The sequence below is a fragment of the Manis pentadactyla genome, chromosome 2, assembly GCF_030020395.1.
Source record: "Manis pentadactyla isolate mManPen7 chromosome 2, mManPen7.hap1, whole genome shotgun sequence".
Classification (NCBI taxonomy): Eukaryota; Metazoa; Chordata; class Mammalia; order Pholidota; family Manidae; genus Manis; species Manis pentadactyla.
Window position 1 is genome coordinate 99,434,163 of NC_080020.1, and position 20,923 is coordinate 99,455,085.

General features: G+C 39.3%; 1 protein-coding gene and 1 long non-coding RNA gene across 2 annotated transcripts in view; one reads left to right on the forward strand and one right to left on the reverse strand.

The window, feature by feature from the left end:
- Positions 1-20,923, forward strand: part of ANKRD55 (ankyrin repeat domain 55) — a 280,917-nt gene that overhangs the window by 141,166 nt on the left and 118,828 nt on the right. The window lies entirely within an intron of this gene.
- LOC130681703 (uncharacterized) overlaps positions 15,106-20,923 on the reverse strand; it is a 91,716-nt gene continuing 85,898 nt past the window's right edge. Inside the window, exon 3 of the long non-coding RNA XR_008994964.1 lies at positions 15,106-17,038. This is a non-coding gene — a long non-coding RNA (uncharacterized LOC130681703). The remainder of the gene's footprint in view (positions 17,039-20,923) is intronic.

Sequence of the window (20,923 nt, forward strand, 5' to 3'; positions counted from 1 at the left end):
CAGAATTTTCTACCTAGTGCCATCTATTTTTCATTCATATTCTTTACATGTTTCAACTCTTCATCTATTTATCCTCTGGAGTGGTAGATATTTCCACTGTCATATTGCCTATGGATTTCATTTCATTTGATTGAAAAATGAGCCAAGAGAAGGCTGGAGGTTGTTACCTGAGTAGTTGGCTTTGGTTTCTCTTGTTCTGTTCCTTTGGGTGACAAACATCTTTATTTATAAGAAGCTCTTCAGCTACCTATTCTGGGTCAGCACCTGAGCCCATGTTTTCTTGTGGTCCCTGTGGTAGAGCAAAAGCATCAGTCACAGCAACAAAGCGGTCACAAGCCAGGCCCTGAATCTCTGTAGGGAGCCAGGGCAGTTAATAAGACTGGGCCAGTGGACCACAAAGCCTTGTCTACAGTCAGGGTGCTCTGTGTATTGAGCATGCCTGAGAGTCTGATTCCATCATTCATTGTTGTATTTCTGTGGCATCTCCCACCACAGCACCTTGGTAATCTGACTCATGGATTAGACTGGACTAAAGCCTGCTGGGGAAGGCAGAGTGCTTGTGGATGAGGAGCATGTCTCCCAGGGGTCTGCTCTAATGGATTTGGCAATCTCCAGCAATTCCCAATCTGGTGCTGAAAACAAATCCACCCTTGTGCATTGCAGGTATTCCCCAAAGGAGGTTTTCAGTGCTCTGCGCTAAATTAATTTTGAGTTTGGTATTGAGACCTGAATCCAACATTTAATCCTCTTTATGGAAGGAGATCTGTATCTCCATTGCCAGCTTAGTCTTCTCTCACCATGTTCTACCATAACCCAAGTATGACTCCCCCTTCTAACAGGAATATTCTTGTCTCTCTCCGTATTACTTTCAAAGACAAAATTCAGGGTTTCTTATCCTCAATAACTACTTTCTGCTCTTGTTTCTCATGGCCAGCAGAGGGACCCCAGGTTAAAGCTCAAACTGAGTGTGAGAATAGTTACTTGTCGTGATAAAAGATCTCCTAGCTCTCTAGGGAAATGACATTTCACCCTAGGGTTTCCCAGCACACATACAAAAGCCTTGAGAAATAGAGCTAAATCCCCAGGCACCACAGGTACAGTACTCTTTATTTGAGGCTGAGAAGAGCTTTGCAACCACATTCACCCCTGGCAAAGAGAGAGAAAGCAGTTTAGTGCTTCTTTGGAGAATCGTGAAAACTAAAGGAGAGTAACAGCAGAATCCTGGACCTAGGCCATTATTCGTCACTGGCATCACACAACCCCAGAGCTGGGGGATCAGGAGATCAGGGCCCAACCAATGCACATTTTGCTCTCTTGGTTGATGAAATTTATAAATGTCCTAGTCATCAGTATTATTTTATCACTTGTTACATTTGTCTCCTGTGTTCCCAATCCTATGGATAATCTTCAAGTTGCATAGAAACTGATCTTTTTTGTCAATAAAATCTGTATTACTGTCACACAGTAATTCATTCTTCTGTGAATTTTGAATGGCCAGTATCAAATGATCAGAAAACTTTGTAAAGATTCCTGGCATGTGACAATGGCATCTTCAACCAGTGTTTATGTGGCTTTGCTACAGATTAACTTGAGAATGGGTCTTGCTTGTTACTGCTAGGCAGGGCTGATAGAGCAATAAAGTTATGGTGCCCCTGTCAATGCTCAGGGGGGCACACAAGGCAACCCCAGGGCCACAGAGAAGCATGGAATATGGTCCCTGAGTACAGGACACTGATTGTCGTCCTAGGAAGAGGAGGCATAATCCAGAAAAGCACAAAAGATGTATCAAGCAAGCTATTAAATGGTAATAATGGTAATAACAGCTACTGTCCATGGAGTGCCTTCTCTCCTCTAGCCACGTGCTAACCGCTTTATATACACTGTCTCATTAAATCTACCAATTTTATGAGGTTGGCACTATTATTATTCTCATTTTAAAAGAAAGGAAGCTGAGGCACACAAAGTTTAAATAATCTGCCAGGATTTGTTTCCAAGCTGTCTGACAGTAAAGATCGCCTGGTGCTCTATATACTACGCTGCCTCATAAGAGCAACGTGAGTTCAAAGGTGGGAGCTCAGTGTGGGCTGAGGAGGCCTTCTTCATGGAGGGATTGCCAAGAGTGAGTTGGTTCAAGGGATAAAGAGAAGGAGAAGGGGAGGCAGAGCCCACACAGGCAGGGGAGTGAAGATGCACAGGCACGCGGGGGTTCCAATAGTAAACCTGCTGCCTGCTGCAGAGGCTCCTTGCGGGGCTGTGAGTGCATGGAAGGTGGGGGTCTGGGGCAGGTGGGCAGGTGGGAAAGGTGGATTGAAGCCAGGTTATGGAAGGACCTCCTTGAATGACACCTTTAGAAACTGGGGTTGAGAAGGTAGAACTGGAGCCAAGATGGACAGTCAGCAGCTGACTGATGATTCTCCATGTGAGGTGATGAAGGTAAGGACTTGAGCTGTGCGCAGGAAATGACGCCCAGAGATGAGATGTCCGCAGGGGTGCGGTCTGGCTAAATTCTGGCACCAGGCACTTTATTTCTTAATCCTTAGGAGGAATTATTAACCACTAATACGTTTTTTAACTTTAGCCTAGTCACCTCAAAATAGGAACTATCTCTGACAGGTATTTTATCAAGTCTCTCATTCTCACAAATGAGCTTGGAAATCCTCCTCCTCCCTCCTCCTCCTCATTGGATACCTGTGAGGAAACTGAGGCCCAGAGAGCAAATGACTTGTGTGGAGTCTTCCAATAGGAAATGGAAATGACGGAGACAGACCTCGAACCCAGATGGTCTTGTCCCAAACCATTCACAAGTGCACTCCACAAATACTGGCAGAGCAGCCACAACACTCCAGGCCCAGTGTCGGGTTAGGTGCCCAGAGGTGAGTAACATACCCTCTGCTCAGGCAGCTCCCAGCATTTATGTGAATAAACCAACCTAATTGATAGTGATAGGTCACGATACCTGTCCCAAGTGTCTCAATTTGTAATTGGGGTGGATAAACTACAAGACAGCACTTTTCAAAAGTAAAAAGGTTAATTCAAATGCAGTGTATTTCGTCTATGACTTCATGCATGAGAGTAGCTGCAGCTGCCCTTCCTATAGAGCGGGACCAAAAAGTGTTGAGTCTGATTCCTGCCGTTTACAAAGAAAATCGTACTCACCACTTCAGTGCTTCTTTATGAGGATGTCAGGGCTGACTGGTGCCAACCTGCCACCTGCTGGCGCCAAGCAGAACTAACCCAGAGTCTCAGGGAAGCATGATGACCAGTGTGGGCCATCTAACTAGCCTCTGTTCTCTCCTTCAGACCTCAGTGTGAGCTGACACCCTACAACCGCTCCCAGACACCCCTTTTCGATAGGTGAAGGTTGGTGAAATGGAACACCGAGGAAGCTTTCAGGAAAGGAAGTCATAGAGGATTTGCAAGCAGTGGCGTGAGACAGACCTAACATATATCTGACTGACTTGGCCACTTACTGTGTCCCTTTAAACATGTTATTCCACCTCTCTAAACCTCAGTTTCATTGTCTGTAAAATGAGATTACTGGCAATCAAATACATGTTGACTGACTGAATGAAGACAGTGCATGAATACATTTTTGTTGGTTGGACTAGAAAAAATATATGTGAAGCACTCATTGTACTATAGACACCAAGTTAAAACCTAACTGGTACTATGAGGTATGCTCAACAGAATAGTATTTATATTGAGGAAGAGATTATTCTACCCATTTAGCTGTATACAGTGGTAGGATTTGCTGTCTGTTAGTATGTGTCTATGAGATACTCAGAGATTTTTTTTCTTAAGTCTTGGAGAAAAAATCCATGGATCATTGCATTTAATCCTTATCACAGTCCTGTAAGCCAGATTCTATTATTCCCCCATGTTACAGATAAAGAAAATGAGGCTCAGTAAATTTTTCAGTCTTATTCAGACTTCCATCTCTCCCCAGGTGTCTCTGGCTTATGTGCAGATGCAGGAGGCCAGTCACATGAACCCCACTCTCCTTGCTGGGGATTGGCTTAGGTGGGAACAAGTGACCTAATTATGTTCAATATTTCACAAGATGAGGTCTGTTGGGGGACTTCTGGGAAAGGATTGCCAGCTAGCAAAAAGAGAGACATAAAAAGAATTTCTGTTTCTTTCAACAGATGTTGAGTCTAGATGTGACTCAGGAATCAAGAAAAGTGGCTAAAGCCGATACAGATATGTAAGATGGCAGAGTAGGAAGATGGAGAGAACCTGGGTTCTTCATGATGTTATCAAACCATTGAATCAACCAACCCTAAAGAAGTTCTATCATAGACTTCTTAATATATGAGATAATAAATTATTCTTCTATTTAAGCCTTTAAGGCTCAGTTTTCTATTACTTGCAATCACAAGCTTCTTAACGGACTGATTAAGTAACTTGGTGAAGTTCACACATGCAGCAAACAGCAGATGCACCTCATCCCTACCCCTAGCCTGGGCCCTGAGACAGGCCTGGGAGCACAGGAGGAGGAACCCTGGGCAGCACCAGACCCTGAGCGCCTTTGGAGAGTCACTGTGTAGAAAAGGGGGAGACAGGACTGTGGATTGGATCATCCCTGGATGAGTCTTGTAGCCATTCCCATTTATTCCCTATATCAATGCTCTTCTAGATCTGAGAAACCCACCTCTTTAAGAATATTTTATCTGCTCTGCCTCTCCACTTCACTCTCCCTATGTTGCCTATATAAACTTTCTTGCCATACCTCTGATTTCATAGGGGTGGACTGTTTTAAATTAAAGTTCTAGGACAATTGCAGGTACAAATGCTTTTCCTTTTGACCAATGTTGAGCACTGTGGGTATGTCCAATGAAAATTCTGACAACTTTATTTTTTAAATAATTTTCAGAAGACAATTATGAGCCATATGTGGTGTCCTCTTTTTTCCTTTGAAAACAACCATGAAGCAGCATGAATTTGATTGATTCAGTTATCAGGGTTATTCCTTTAAATATAATTTTCATAATGTCTTCAAAGGTTAGAAAGTCATTTGTGCATTGCTCAAGCTTCACCTTCCAGCATCGTTCATCCTGAATGAATAATAGTTGGTCTTTTCTTATTTCCCCCTACATCTCACCTTGACCTCAGATTTTGGATGACTTGATGCCATCTGAGAAGGTGATTTAGGGAAAGTTTTGTATTATTTTCCTGAAAAAATAGTTCTGATGGATCAACCATGATGCAAAAGCCAGCATAACACTGACTCTGACTCCAGAATGACTGTCAGTGTTGGACAAAATACATAAAGCTATTGTCCGAAGGCACTGGAGAAAACAAACACAGACAACACTTGAAGGAAAGACCATGACATGAGTTCCATATTCATCTTGGATATTTTCCTGAAGATATTTACAAACTGCAGAATGAGGAATATATAAAAGAATAGTAATATTGGACTGAAGAGGCAGAAGTCAGAGTTCAGAGTAATTTAGAGTTTCTTCTTGGGGTGCAAAATCCTGGAGAAGGGAGAAGAGAGAAGAAGGCTAAAATTTTGCATACACATTTCCCTAAGCTGGATTCCTGAGCTGAGCATGCACAGGATGAAACAAAACAAAAAAATAAAATAAAAACAGAAAGCATCTGGGTAGCTACAGAGCTGAACAGAGACCTTAGTATTACTAGGGAGGCAGAAGTCATATTTAAAGCCTATTTAAGGTGGAGATAGCTTGGTAAACATACCAGGCTTTGAGTTGACACCTCAGAAGGGCCATGCCCTTAGAGTAAGAGCCCTGCCCTAGGAATAAGGACCAATCCATAAGAACAGGGAAAAAACAAAATAAACTAGACCAAAAAAAAGTGTAAAATCAAGTTTTCACATGATCTTGATTATCTGTCTGCCAGAAGAAAACTTAACCTTGGGAGAAGATAACATCATCTAAAGTCTCTATAATTTTTCCTTTATGACATCTGGCATTTATCCAAAAATCATGATGCATGTAAAATTATAATAAAAAAATTAAAAAACCAAATTACTAAAATATAAAAGTGAAAAATATGTGTAATAGAAAGAGTTTTATAGGTAATTCAAATATTGACATTAACTGACAGGAGTTTAAAATAACCATGACTAATATGTTCAAGAAAATATAGGAGATGATAGTCAAATAGAAGAAAACTTGGAGAACTTCAACAGAGAAATAAATCTATCTTTTAAAAAAGCAAACAATTAGGAAAATTTAAAAGCACCAAAAGCATCAGTTACGTAAAATCAATCTTTTTTAAATTGAAGAATAATTGATATGCAATATTATATTGGTTTCATGTATACAACACAGAGGTTCAACAGTTACCCACATTATTAAATCCTCACCCCAACTAGTGCATTTACTATCTGTCGACATAGAAAGATATTACAGAACTATTTATATTCTCCATGCTGTCCTACCATCCCTGTGACCAATTTATATTATGATTGAGATTTTTGTTCCACTATATACCCCTTACCCTCCAACCCAGCCATCCCAACCCCTCCCCCATGGTAACCACCAGTCACTTCTCAGTATCTATGAGTCAACTGCTGTTTTGCTCATTTTGTTTTGTTTTGTTTTTAGATTCCACAAATAAGTGAAATCATATGGTATTTGTCTCTCTCCACTTAGCTCATTTCACTTAGCATAATACCTTCTAGATCCATCCCTGTTGTTGTAAATGTCAGGATTTCTTTCTTTTTTATGGATGAATAATATTCCATGGAGTATATGTACCACCTCTTCTTTATCCATTCATCTATTGATAGATACTTTGGTTGCTTCCATATCTTGGATATTGTAATAATGCTGCACTAAACATAAGGGTGCATGTATCTTTTCAAATCAGGGATTTTGTTTTCTTCAGTTAAATTCCTAGAAGTGTAATTGCTGGGTTGAGTGGTATTTCTATTTTCAGTTTTTTGAAGAATCTCCATACTATTTTCCATAGTAGCTGCACCAATTTACATTCTCACCAACAGTGCACAAGGGTTCCCTTTTCTCTACATCCTCACCAACACTTGTTATTTCTTGTCTTTTCAATAGTAGTCATTCTACCTAGTGTGACATGATATTTCACTGTGGTCTTGATATGCATTTGCTTGATGATTAGTGATGTGGAGCATCTTTTCATGTGCCTGTTGGCCATTTGTATTCCTTCTTTGGACAAATGTCCATTCATGTCCTCTGCCTATTTTTTAACTGGTTTATTTGTTGTTTTGGTGTGAGTTGTATAAGTTCTTTATATATTTTAGATATTAACCCCTTATTGGATAAATCATTTACAAATACACTCTCCCAAACTGCAGGGTGCCTTTTTGTTCTGTTGTATTGTCCTTTGCTGTATAGAAGATTTTTAGTTTGATGTAGTTCCCACTTGTTCATTTTTATTCTCTCTTGCCCCAGGGAATGTGTCCAGAAAAAAATTGCTCATACTTACATACCACAGATTTTTGCCTATGTTTTCTTTGGAGAGTTTTATGGTTTCATGTCTTACATCTAGGTCTTTGATCCATTTTAAGTTTACTTTTGTTTATGGGGTTAGGCAGTAATCCAGTTTCATTCTCTTGCCCGTAGCTCTCCAGTTTTCCCAACACCGGTTATTGAAGAGACTGTCTTTTCCCCATTGTATATTCATGGCTTCTTTATCATGTATTAATTGACCATATATGTGTGGGTTTATATCTAGGATCTCTATTCTGTTCATTGATCTATGGGTCTGTTCTTGTGCCAATACCATACTGTTTTGATTACTGTAGCTTTGTAGTATACCTTGAAGTCAGGGAGCATGATACTCCCAACTTTGTTCTTTCTCAGTATTGCTTTGGCTATCTGGGGTCTTTTGTGGTTCCATATGAATGTTAGGATTATGTACTCTAGTTCATTGAAAAATATCTTTGGTATCTTGATAGGGATTGCTTTGAATAAAATTAATCTGATGAAAGATGTATAAGACATATGCACTTAAAACTACAGAAAAAATGCTGAGAGAAGTAATAGAAGATCTAAATAAATGAAGGGATATTTTATGAACATGGAATTTAAAGATGTAACATGTTAAGATATCAGTTCTCTCCAAATTCATGTATAGATTCAATTCAATTCCAATAAAAATCCGAGCAACTTTTTTCTTGGTGGAAATTGACTAGCTATTTGTAAATCATATGAAAATATGAAAAAACCTAAGAATAACTAAGGCATTCTTGAAAGAGAAAAACAAAAACAGATATCAAATTTGGAGTAAAACTGTACTGTGAACTTTTCACATTTGACATTTTTTAATTGCCTGCCCAAGCTGGTATCAGTTTTAAAATGTTAGCAGAAAGATTTGCTGAATTCATTACAGCACTGTTATGTAACTTTTTGGTTACAAAAAAAGTTTTCAGGGAACTTTAACAACAACAAAAAAGCTAGGGCAACTAAAACAGCCTAGTATTGGTGTAAGAATAGGCAATAGATAATGAAAAAGAATAGAGTTTAGAAATAGATCCACACCTATATGATCAATCAGTTGACTTATGACAAAGACACCACAGCAATTCAGTGCAAAAAGGATGGTCTTTTCAACAAGTGGTCTGGCTCAAATGATCCATACCTCCACCATGCACAAAAATTAATATAGGATGGATCATATTCCTAAAGGTGAAAAGTAGAACAATGAAACTTCTAGAAGAAAACACAGAAATATCTTCAGGACTCAAGATAGGCCACAGTTTCTTAAATAGGACACAAGGAAATATTGATAAATTGGCTTTAATTAAGTTAAGAAATTCTACTTAACAAATGACACTATTTAAGAGAATGGAGAAAGTAATCTTAGACTGGTGCACATGCGTGCACACACACACACACACCCCTAACAAAGGATTTATACCTAGAATCCTTTTTTAAATTCTGTAAGTCAGTAAGAAAAAGATAGACAACACAATTTTGAAAAATTGGGCACAAATCTAGTTCATGCACTTTGCAAAAGAAGATCATCAAAATGGTCAATAAGCAAATGAAAAGGTGCTCAACATCATTACTCATGAGGGAAATGCAAATTAAAACCATATTTTGTTACCATATGTTGCTTATAGTCCAGAAACTCTGATGTTTTTCTTTGAAAAAGCAATGGCAAACCACAGTTCTGAACACCAGAAAGTGAATTAGAATAAGTGTCAGTAATTAAAAACAACCTGGTTTAATTCTAAGAGTGAGGTTTCTGTTAAAGATTTTTTTTCATCTTGCAGTGAAATGAACTTTAATTCCCCACTGTAGTTGCATAGGTTACTCTTGCCAGCCTAGTACAAAAAGTGAAAAGCTTAGCTGTTACCTCACTGTTGGAATTAAACATGACTCCTCACAGTTATTGAAGTCTAACCAAATTCAGTTCTTGGTATTCAAAACTGTGGTTTTACAATTGCTTTTTCATGAAGAAACATTGGAGAAATGAGGCTGCACAATCTTTCAAAACAACCTCTCTGAGATGTGGGAATTTAGTCCCAATAGATGTCATAACATTGCAAGAATGTGTCTCTTTAGTGAGCAGTGAGAAAATCTGTCTATTATGGAGCAATGAAAAAACTATTACATGGGAATGCATAACCCATTGAGAATACATACAGTTACACTCTGTGGGAATGAGACATTGTCGACACCGTAGATAAGAGAAGCACTTTGGGCCAACATCCACTTGGTTTCCTGCAGCTCTGGCCCTCAGTGCCCACTGCTCTTCTCCTCTGTGTCACCAGTCCTCAAAATGATGATCTTTATGTAGTCTTATGACCTGATTATTTTAAAAGAGACTTTTTCTATTACCATGTAGTTGAAGGCTACTTTCAAGACAATTGATATTGTGTAAAGGAACACATGTGGAACTGAGAAACGAGAGCCAGCTGAAGCATGGGTTAATTAGTTGTGCATCATTTAGCAAACCGTTAATCTCTCTATCTAACTCTAACATGGCTTAATGATACATGTTCCATCCTGTCACATGCTACAACATGGATGAACTTTGAGGACATTATGCTAAGTGATAAAAGCCCATCACAAAAAGCCACATGCTGCATGATTCCACTTAGATGAGGTATTTAAAGTAGTTGAATTCATAGAACAGTAGAATGGTGGCTGCCAAGGGCTGAGGAGAAGGGGAAATGGGAGTTAATGTTTAGTGGGTATAATTTGGGTTTTGCAAGATGAAAAAGTTCTGAAGATCTGTTGCATAATAATGTGTAGATACTTAACACTACTGAACTCTACACTTAAAAATGGTTAAGATGGTAAATTTTATGTAATGTGTTTTTTACCACAATTAAAAATTAAAATGGAATAAAAAATAATAACTGCTTTCTGGGATCTGCAGACCTCAAGTAATTGTTTCTTCCTTTAAACCATCTGAGTTCTTAACATGGGGTTCAAGATCCCATCAGTTGTTATGGATAGAATTTGGGGATCCATAAAAACTTGAATGGGAAAAAATTACATTTTTATTTTCACTAAGCTCTCAATGAATGTAGCATTTATATCAGTCACAAATCACAGTGGCATTAGATGTAATGTGACTTTGTCACCTACAGAAATCACAACTCTTTGTACATCATGTATTTCTTGTAGATCTCTCAAAATACTGTTTATGCTCAGTCCTAATTCAAAATTATTGTAGTTATCAAAGCTACCACTAAATCTCACTATGTAATGTGTTAATACAGACAAGTTTTTAAAACTATATTACTATGTAATTAATTTACCTTGCAATTCTATGGGGCTTTTTGTACATTTATCCTGATAAGGAGTCCATAGGTTTTACCAGACTACCAAAGAGGCCCCTAGCACACACACACACTAGAACATTAAGAGTCTCACCCTAGCCTATTACTGACTTGTTTTTTATCATGCTTATTATACAGTGTATTGCTAAACCTGTGTTATGTAAATGTCCAGATATCTCATCTGGGCTGGAAGCCCCATCCTTCATAAAGCTGGCTGCATGTCTTGTGTGTAGTCGATGCTCAAAGTTTTTGTTGATTCATTAATAGTATGATTCAGTGCAGAGGCCTAGAGTTAGACTACCTCTCTTCAAAATCTAGCTCCTGGACCTTGGGCAGGTGACTTAACCTCTCCAAGTCTTAATTTCCTCATCTGTAAATGGAGCTATGTGAGGATTAAATGAGGCTCTTGTGAGGAATGGGGCTTTTGTTAAGTGAAAAAGTACACACAAAGGGCCTAGCAAAGCATCTGCCCCATAGTAAACTCTTAATACAAGTTATCTGTTAATTATGCACACATTATCCATGGGGGTTTTGCGTGAAATACTGAGGGCAGGATAGCAAGCTGAGAGGGCTGGAAGGAGGCAAGGGTTCGAGCTGGCTCCTTCAGCAAATATTCAGACCTAGGAGGCCAAACAGGGAAATTGAGGCTTATAGGGCTGACTCACACCCAGTGGTAGATAGATCTGTGTATTGAAAAGGCTAATAAATGACTCCTGCCCCCTCATATTGCCCTGCTTTCAAAGTCACAGATCCTTGGCTAAGGCATCCCCAGAAGGCACCTGTGATAATTAGCCGATGTTAATTTCCCCTCACAAAGCAAGAGGCGGCATGGAGCAGGAGAGACAGCCCTGGCCTGGGTCAACACACCTCTGTGGCCTTGGTTTTCCTCCCTCATAAAATCAGGAAGGACTGGATGTCCTCTAAAATCTCTTCTACTCTAAACCTCAGAAATGCTCTGAAGGATCTGTGCTTTTTTCAGAGGAGAATTCTGTTATATGCACAGAGCTGGGTCTTAGCATAGCCAAGCACTGCCACCAGACCCACAGGCGCTGGCCCGAAGGGCTAAGTATAACTGACCAAGGCGCCAGAGAGGGTCTGAGCACTCAGGACTTGGTTTGGAAAGTGGTCTAGGGAGGTGGTCATGTGAGACTCATGAGCTAGCACGAGAGGTGGATGGAAAGGAAAATGGGAAGTCAGAAGTCAAAAGATGGACAGGGGCCACCAAAGACAAAATGTGTACTTCGTTCATACCTATCCATGCAGAGAAAACTGGATTTTTAAAAAGAGAAAATACTCCTTCCTGATTATTGAGCAGTTAAGGATGCAGTAGGTCTGGGAATAGGCAGCTCATTTGTGAAGCATGCTGGGGTAACGAAGAGTGGTATCACACATCAGGCCAGGCAAACAAGTGTCCAATACATACTCCTTGATGAGCAGTCAATGAATGTCTCTCTGATACACCATTCTAACTCAGCTATTTGGTTTTTCACTAAGTGAAAAACTTAAGAATTCTGACTTGGATCTCCATTTGTGCATGGCAGAGACTTTAATACACAGTAGCCTGTCCCATGAAAACAGAATTACACAAAACAGCCCTTAAACAGCTAGATTTCCTCTTGTGGAGTCTGTCATTGCCAAAAGGGGACTCAGAGATCACGCTTTGTTCCCATCAAAAACTATCAGCCTGATAATGAAAATCATTTTCTCTTATGTCTCCAGCAAATAGCTGAAACCTTTCCCAGTGTGTTGTTTGTATCTTGAATTATAACAAAGAGAATATTATAATAAAATGACAATAATATTCCTATGTCCATGGAGTTTCGGTTTTTTTTGTTTAACTGGATGAAGGAAAGCTTAAGCTTGTTGTCTGGTTGGAGATTCAGAGATTAATTCATAGTTAGCTCTTGAAAATTACTGTTTCATCTCCTTAAACCCAGTTATGCCAAAAATCTCATGCTGCAAATTAAGATCTCTTTTAACCCCATATCTCAATTTGATTTCAATAGAATTTCTTTCCCTCCGGGAAACAGGGGGAAATGTCAGAATAATAGGCCCTGGAATCTTAAATCCTGCAGATAGGTGAAATATTCCATCAAGCTAAACTTGCCTAAAGGCTGATATGTGGCTGCATGTATAACTCCTACAGCAAATCTCTCACAGGCAAATAGCACACATTAGGCCCAAGAAAGATTCAGGTATTTTTTTCACCCAGAAATATATGGACTGGGTCTATATAATACCAAAGAAAAAAATCACTAGGGACCCAAAACCTGCCAAACTAGTTGTTTAGCCCAATGTAGACCAAATAAAACACATGATGATTGACTAAAATTAAATTTTTCTGCTTGGTAAGCTTAATATTAATCTGTTTGCTCCAACACCATTTTCACTGGGGGAAAAAATAGATCTTTTAAAAAACTGCATCTTATAGAAGATTGTGAAATCAAAAAAGGGATTGCTGGTATCCCTCAGCATTTCAAAGCTGTTATCTGGCACAGCCACATTTGAAAACATCCTTTTGGACAGCGTGTAAAGGAAATCCCCAAACCCTTGATGTCATTCAATTGTTGATGCTGTGTTCATACAACAGGAGAGTCACCTCAACCAGCCAAGAAATAATCCAAACTTCCTTGGTTTTTTTCCTATCAAAAAAGAAAATTATTTTCTCTGATAATTAGTGGTTTAGTTATCAACTCTCTGGGTCTGTTTGTAAAATGAGGTTGGTTAAGATAGCTTTTTGCTCTAATATGGTTTATGATTCTCTGAACATCAGGAACTTTTTCAAGAAATATAGCAGGAGGAATGCAGAGGTTAAGATTCTTCTGGGAGGAAAAAAGAGATTAGAGGCAGAGCTAGAAAAAGACAAAAGACACTATAGATGATACCAGAGAAATACCAGACTGGCTTCCAGCAGGAGAGAATTTCATCTGTGCCCCATTTCTCTATTTAAGGGGTCTGATCTGGATCCTGTGGACAACTTCATCAACCTTTCATCTCCCTGCTTTAATTTTCCTCTAGAGAGAAAATCCTCTCAAGACCCTGGGTTTATTCACTCTTGCACAGAGAGGCCTGTGCACCAGACACCCAACCTCCAGTTGGCCTCTGTCAGAATCAGACCTATCCTGGATAGCTGGTACATTAGCATACAAATAAGAAGGGCAAGGGCAGAGCCCTCAGTGAGTTTCTGGGCAAATAACTCACTTGGATTAAACAAGTACTGATTCAGCATCTACCCCATGTAGAGCAGAATGAGAATTTGAGGGCAGGTCTTGTGACATCAAAGTTCACCATTCTTTCCACCATACCACACCGTCTAAACTAAACTGCCAAGGCCCTGCCTCTCTGTCCAGAATAATACTGGTTGCTTAAGTGGTATAGACCCTGACAAGTGTGGGAAATATTATGTGAGCCTCTGTGTTTTTCATAGCAGGTGTTACTAGTCAACTCCCCCCAAGCCATTACAAACCTGAGTGTGGCCATAGGTGAAGTGAACCCTCACAGTTTCGTCAGAACAGGTGTCCATCAGAGCATCTGCAGCAGTGCCTGTAGCAACTAAAAAGTTGAGCAACTAAAAAGGTGTAATTGCAACAGATCAGGGAGCGATTGGGTGTCCAGGAAGGAAAGAGCAGTTGTAGAATTTTGTCCCCAACAGCATGTAAGGAAAGGAAGAGTAGACCTGTCTGAAGAAACATCACAGTTTTATTTTATATTGTTTCGGTTTGTTTTTTAAAGATTGAAAGATGTGAGCATATATGTAGGCTAAGGAAAAGGATCTTAAGGAGGGAAAAGGATGAAGTTGCAAAAGAAATGGAATAATTGATGGAAATAATAGTAAATGTATATAAGAATTACTATATGTAAGGTATTGCTCTGAGAGTTAAACACATTTAAATCAAGTCACCTTATAAGGAAGGCACTAATATTATTCTGATTTTACAAATGAGGGAAATAAGGCATAGCTTAAACAGCATCAAGTTACAAGACTGGGGTTTGAACTAGCCAGTCAGACTCCAAAGTCCATGCTTTTAATGGTTTTGCAAACTGCTTCTCTGGGGAAAGTTTTTGTCTAGAATGAAGTGTACTAAAACAGTGGCCTACCATTCTCAAAGAGAAAAGGCACTTCTCTCTTCCCAGCAGAAAGGATTGAGGAGAGGCTTGGGGAATGAATAGAGAAATTTAAAGTAACAGGAGAGAAGAGTTGAAGGCATTCACATCAGATACCTAGTGTGATTCCTACAGTACCTTATGTTCAAAACCAAGTTGTTGTCAGAAATCCAGAGAGGGAAATCACCTCCCTACTTGCTGGGTCAGGTGTCATTTTCCAATAATCTACCAGCTTGAATAATTTTGATAAATATGTGAAAACTTGTGCCTGTGGCCACAGATCTATTGTACAGCACATGTACACCCTGTTTCTCCCTGTTCTGATTTTGACATACTCACCATTGGACAACTTTGGAGGGACACAGATACCCTGGGATTTGTCCTAATATTGTACAGCTTGTACTCCTTTGTTTTCCCAAGGGGACCAAAGCCCTCAGAGCAATGAACTCCAAAGATGCTGGAGCCATGCTCAGTGGTCTCCTTGGGGAGGTGCAAGGCCACGACACTGGCCAGTCATGGAGTGTGGCAGAATGTGGGCACAGTTTTGCAGCACCAGCTTCAAGAGACCCAAACTCTTGAGAAGAACCAATTACAGAATTTATTGAGAAGGAAGCTGGTACAGAACATCCAGAGCTAAATGATGTATTTCAAGCCACAAGCACTGGCAGAATTCAGAAAAGGCAGCAAGGGTAGAAGTGATTCACATTTATTGGGCTCTTCTAGGCACCAGGTACTTTACATGAAGTGATGTGCTGATAAATCCGCTCTCAGAAAAAAAGCCCTGAGTAGTAGCATTTTCCAGTTTCCATGGTGTAAATACTCGGCCATTGCCAATTTCAAGCTGCCAAACCACCACACAAAATTCCTGACAACTTCAGGGAGCTCCAGAGAGCTGGTAGGCGCTGGCTCCAGGACTCCACTCTTCTGTTGTCCTATTCCATTCTCACAACAACCTTTTTCAGCTGGGTAGCATCATTACCTCTAGTGTACATATTAGGAGAAATATTTAGAGAGGTTTAATAATGTACCCAAATGCATGGAACTAGAATGGGGGCAGAGCTCTGAAGGAAGCTTGGGCTGCATGCCCAAATAACCTCTAGGTACAGGCTCATGCCTCCTCTCCCCTACAAGCAGCCACAGAGATTCAAGGTGGTGATGGGTGCCAGACACTAACCGATCTCCACCTGTGGCTCGCTTCTGTTTCGGATGCATTTTTGGAAATCCCTTTGGGGCTTAGTTTATATTTGTAAGTTTTTCTGTTCAGTAGAGAATTTCTGTAAAAGCCCATAAGTGTGTATTTTACTTAGTATTTGAAAAATATTCTGGATCCTTGCTACACAAAGGAGGGACTCAACTACCAGCATCATCTGGGAACATGCCTGAAATCCAGAATCTGTGGCCCCACCCAGATCTACTAAATCAGAATCTGCACAGTAGGATGACCCCCAGGGGATAGGTGCACCAAAATTTAAGAAGCACTGCTTTAGTCTACAGCAATCATACTGGAGCTCTTGTGTACCAAGAATGTCCCACGTTGTATGTTGTTCTTGCAGTTGGCAGGGACTGACACTGATACAACAATGTACTCAGTCCTGTCCTGTCCCCTTTGTGGCAGTCAGGGGTACAGTCTGTGCCACAAAACTGACAACTCCACAGAGTAATAGGAGGCCTCATTAGCAACTTTCAAACAAATAGCCACAGACTTCTCTTCCATTAACCTGCTTAGTAACCTCAAATTTTGTTTTTTTTAATTCTACAAGAAACTTTGAAGAGCCAAGTTCAACTAGATTCCTGAAGGATTTCCTCCCAGAATAATTAATGCAAAGAAAAATATCTTCTAAACACTCCAGAGTCTGTCAGGAAGGGAAGAGGAGAGGAGAGGGATTGCTGGAGCCAGACCTCTTTGACAGGTAACTTAATGTAAACCTAGGACTTCATTTGAGCTTTCCCAGTCATTTATAAATTGAAAGTAGAAGGAACAGATATGTGGCCAAAGTCAGAACTTTTAAAAAACACTTTTGAGATGTTCAGCAAGTTTACCATCCACACACACATTTAAAAAGCACTGTGGGTTGGGTTTCTGTTATGTTTTGTTTTCTGTATTTTCCCAAATTCACTGGGTTGCTGAGAAAGTGGCCACAATCCAGATGCAACTGAAGGTAAATCCCCAGTGTTTCCAGTTGAGATGGAAATCTAGAAATGAAACAAAAGCAGTTCAGAGAAAGAAAAAAACAAAAAACACCTACTTTGGATTTTAAAATGAAGGCCAAAATTCTGGTCCATGGACCTCTATGGTAATAGCAATTCCCAGCAGCCAGTAAGGGCCCACCCCAAGTGGGATGACAGGGTGAGAAACCCCCTTGCATTGTTCATCTGTCCAAGGTAGGCTCGCAGACCCGCTCATTAGAGAGCAGAAGAGCAATGTTTTTCAACAGGGTAGAGGGATAGAATGAAGAGCTTTGTGTCGGCCCTACTAAGGGGAGGATTACTGTGTTCTCACAGAAGTTGGTCTTTCAGAGATATTTCCTCAGGCTTCTGGTGGCCAAGAGTAGGATCCAAGGACTCTAGACGCCAGGAGACCACAAAAGGTAACTTCCTAAATCATCCCTAAGCTCAAAGCTTCTTGTGAATGGGGACCACATGCCTATTTTGGTCCATATCCCCAGGACAGAGACCATTGCCTGGTTCATAGTTAGTTCTCATTAAATATTCATCATGTGACTGATGAGTGAATAAAGTCATTGCTCCAGATTAACCTCACATTGCTGGAAATGCACTCACCAACTTTCCATCATATCATTTAAGAGTTTATCAGATGAAACATTTATCAGATAAAAGTTTGTAGTAGCCTGGAAAGTAAAAAATAAAAGGAAATCATAGAGCAAAGTCATAAATAGGGGGTATGCACTAAGAATGGGATTGTCAGATGGGGAAGAGGGAGAGAAGAGGACCACTGACAGGGAGTCAAAAGTGGAATTTGTCCATTTGGCCATTTAACATTTAGCATTTAACAAACCTGTATCTATTACTGGCTACCAACCATGAGCATAGCACTGTTTTGGCACTGTGAGGGACAGAAGACCTGTCATCCAGCTCGTACTTCTGGGATGAGAGTTTAGTTGAGAATATAAGGCTAACATGGTTATAAAACAAATAAAAAAACAACAGTTCAAAATTTCAGTAGAAGGGGTGTCCAAACATAAGTCATGATTAAGTGACAAATAGGGTAATGAATGTTGAAATGGTCAAAGAAGCCTTTATAAAGGAGGTGTATTTTGAGCTATGAGTCCCTGGCACATAGTAAGTGCTAAATGTTTGTTTGTATAAGTGAATAAGTGAATGAATGTTAAAAGGGAGTAGTTGTAAGACAAAAGCAATACAAAAATTGTCTTAAGGGTTATATATATCCATATATAAAGTATTCAATGTATTTTACAGGGAGAGCATTCACATTGTTGCTTCATGAAATGAGTGGGTATAGTATAAATAGTGGAAAACAGAAGTGATAGACAACTTCAATTTCCAATAGTGTTCTTCCAGGATTTTAGGCAAGAATATAGTTCTGAGTAAGATAAATTAACTCTTAGGTCTTAAGTACATGGCCCATCCTTAGAAAGGTTCAAATTAGCTTATGAAGAATAATCCACTGATTTGAAAGGAACAGCCTAAGAAATAACTTAGAAACCACTTGAATCCAGGATAGAGTCAACGATTCCTTCATCATGTGGTCCCCAGTTCTTTTCCAAGTTGATAATATCCTTGATCAGCCACTTCTTCATCCACAATTGTGTTGGTATCATACAAGCATCCAATCAAGGATTGGGGGAAGCAGTATCAAAGGTGAGGAATTACATGGAATGGACAGGACATAGGGTGAGAGGGTCATCTGGAAGTGATAAGAAGAAACACACATCACCAGGAAGCAACTCCAGTTCCTCAGGTACATAAGCTAAAGAATCCTTTAGATCAATGCAAAAGGAAGGTGATACTTGATGGGTGGGTGATTGAGTCTTGTATTATATAACAATGACGGGTGCAGTGAAAATGATACTGGCTTCTCTGGGCTCTTCAGTGACCCATGTCCTTCAGTATAATCATATTTCCTTCCCTCCTCCTCTCCCCTCTTCCAAATCATGCCTCTCAGTCCTTCTACAAAAAGGAATGTGACTGAGCCAGTCAGCTAAATGGCCTTCCTCCAAGATCCTAAATAGCGCTGTCCTATAGAAATTAAATATAAGCCGCATAGGTAATGTTAACTATTCTAGTGGACATATTCAAAATAAGTGAAAAGAAAGGTGAAATTAGTTTTAGTGATATATTGTATTTTGCCCAATATGTCTAAATATTATTCTCACAATACAGAATTAATATAAAAATTATTAAGGGGATATTTTATATTATTTTTCATACTAAATATTCAAAATCTAGTAAGTATTTCACACTCCTAACACCTTTCAATTTGGATTAGCCACATTTGAAATGCTCAGTAGACATATATGAGGCTGTAGCTACCACATGGGACAGTGCAATTCTAAAATCTTTGAAATAACCACTTATAAGGATCCAGTTAGAGCTGAAAAAAAAAGTCCTTATAAGGGCACTAATCCTGTTTATGAGGGCTCTGTCCTCATGACCTAGTCACCTCCCAAAGGCCCTTCCTCCAAATACCATCACACTGGGAATTAGGTTTCAACATATGAGTTTTGGAGGAACACAACATTCAGTCTACAGCAAGTGCTGTGGAAATAATTATGAAAAAATCCGAATTATTTAAGTTAGTATTGATTAAAATTATAATTGAAATTATTCATCATGTATCTCAATGAAAAATTTTAAATAAAGAAGGTGTTGACCGAAGTACATTGAAAGTGTAAAGTGCTGGTTAGTTATTAGCCTTTAAGTGAATTTTCAAATAAGGTTGGAAAAATACTATATGCCAGTTACCATAAAATTTAAGTTTAATCTATACTTACGTGTCATGTTGGCATTATAAAGTTGAGTCTGCTTAGTAAAGGGGGAAAAGAGATATTGACAGTTTTGTTTTAATATATCCAAAGACTTTTGACATTACATCCTTTTATTTGTTATAAGAATCTACAGGATTTATCAAGTTTGTGGTAGAGAACTGTATTTGTTCACTCAAAGATGTACTCACGTTTGTTTTAAAAGATTGATTTTTCTCATGAGTCTTACAAATAATTAACTACTAACTGATTCCTTTGGGTTACTTTTAATTAACTCAACCAGGAAAAAAAGACTACACATATCCTTCTAAAATTAGAAACAAACCTAAAGGCATTTTTCAATAAAATAGATAAGTGACCTCAGTAGATTTATTTAAAACTAATGCGTAATCTCAATTTTCCACAATAGCACTTTACATACATTATTGGGTTTTAATTCTTACAACAACCCTATGAGGGAAACATTTTTAAATCTTCATTTATAACTGGCTAAGTGATTTGCTCAATATCACAAAGCTAGAAATGTGCTTGAGCTGGGATTTAAACTCAGGGTTGTCTGGTGTCCCAGACCCAGACCCGTGCCTACCCTGCTGCCCTCGTAGCTCTCCTTCCTTAACCTGAGCACACTGAGAGGAAAGCTCTGCTTTCACCTGAATAAAATGTAGGACAACCTAAAATCTTTCTGTGAGTTTGCCCATGGTTTACACCACAATCAGAATGTCATTAAAACATGGTAATACATCTAACATTCTCAAATATTTGATTTCTTATTTGCATGGGAAAACTTCAGGGTCATCAGAAATTTTTACCAGGAAGTTCTTAATATGGAATTACTCCAGTGAATGATGTTAAATTGTATTTTAATGTAACATTGTCAATGAACATATCTTCAGCTTTGGCAAGGAAAGTCCCTCAATGTCCTTCACCCAGAAAATACTCAATGAAGTCCTTTATTCATGAAATATTTTTTGAGCAACTCAACTCCTTTGTGCCTTGCTCTGTGCTACATTATAGGGCCACAGAGTGGACAAAACAGACAAGGTCCCTGCCCTTATGAAGTTAACCCTGTAGTAGAGAAGTGTCTTAATTTGGGTTTCCTCAGAAGCAGACCCTG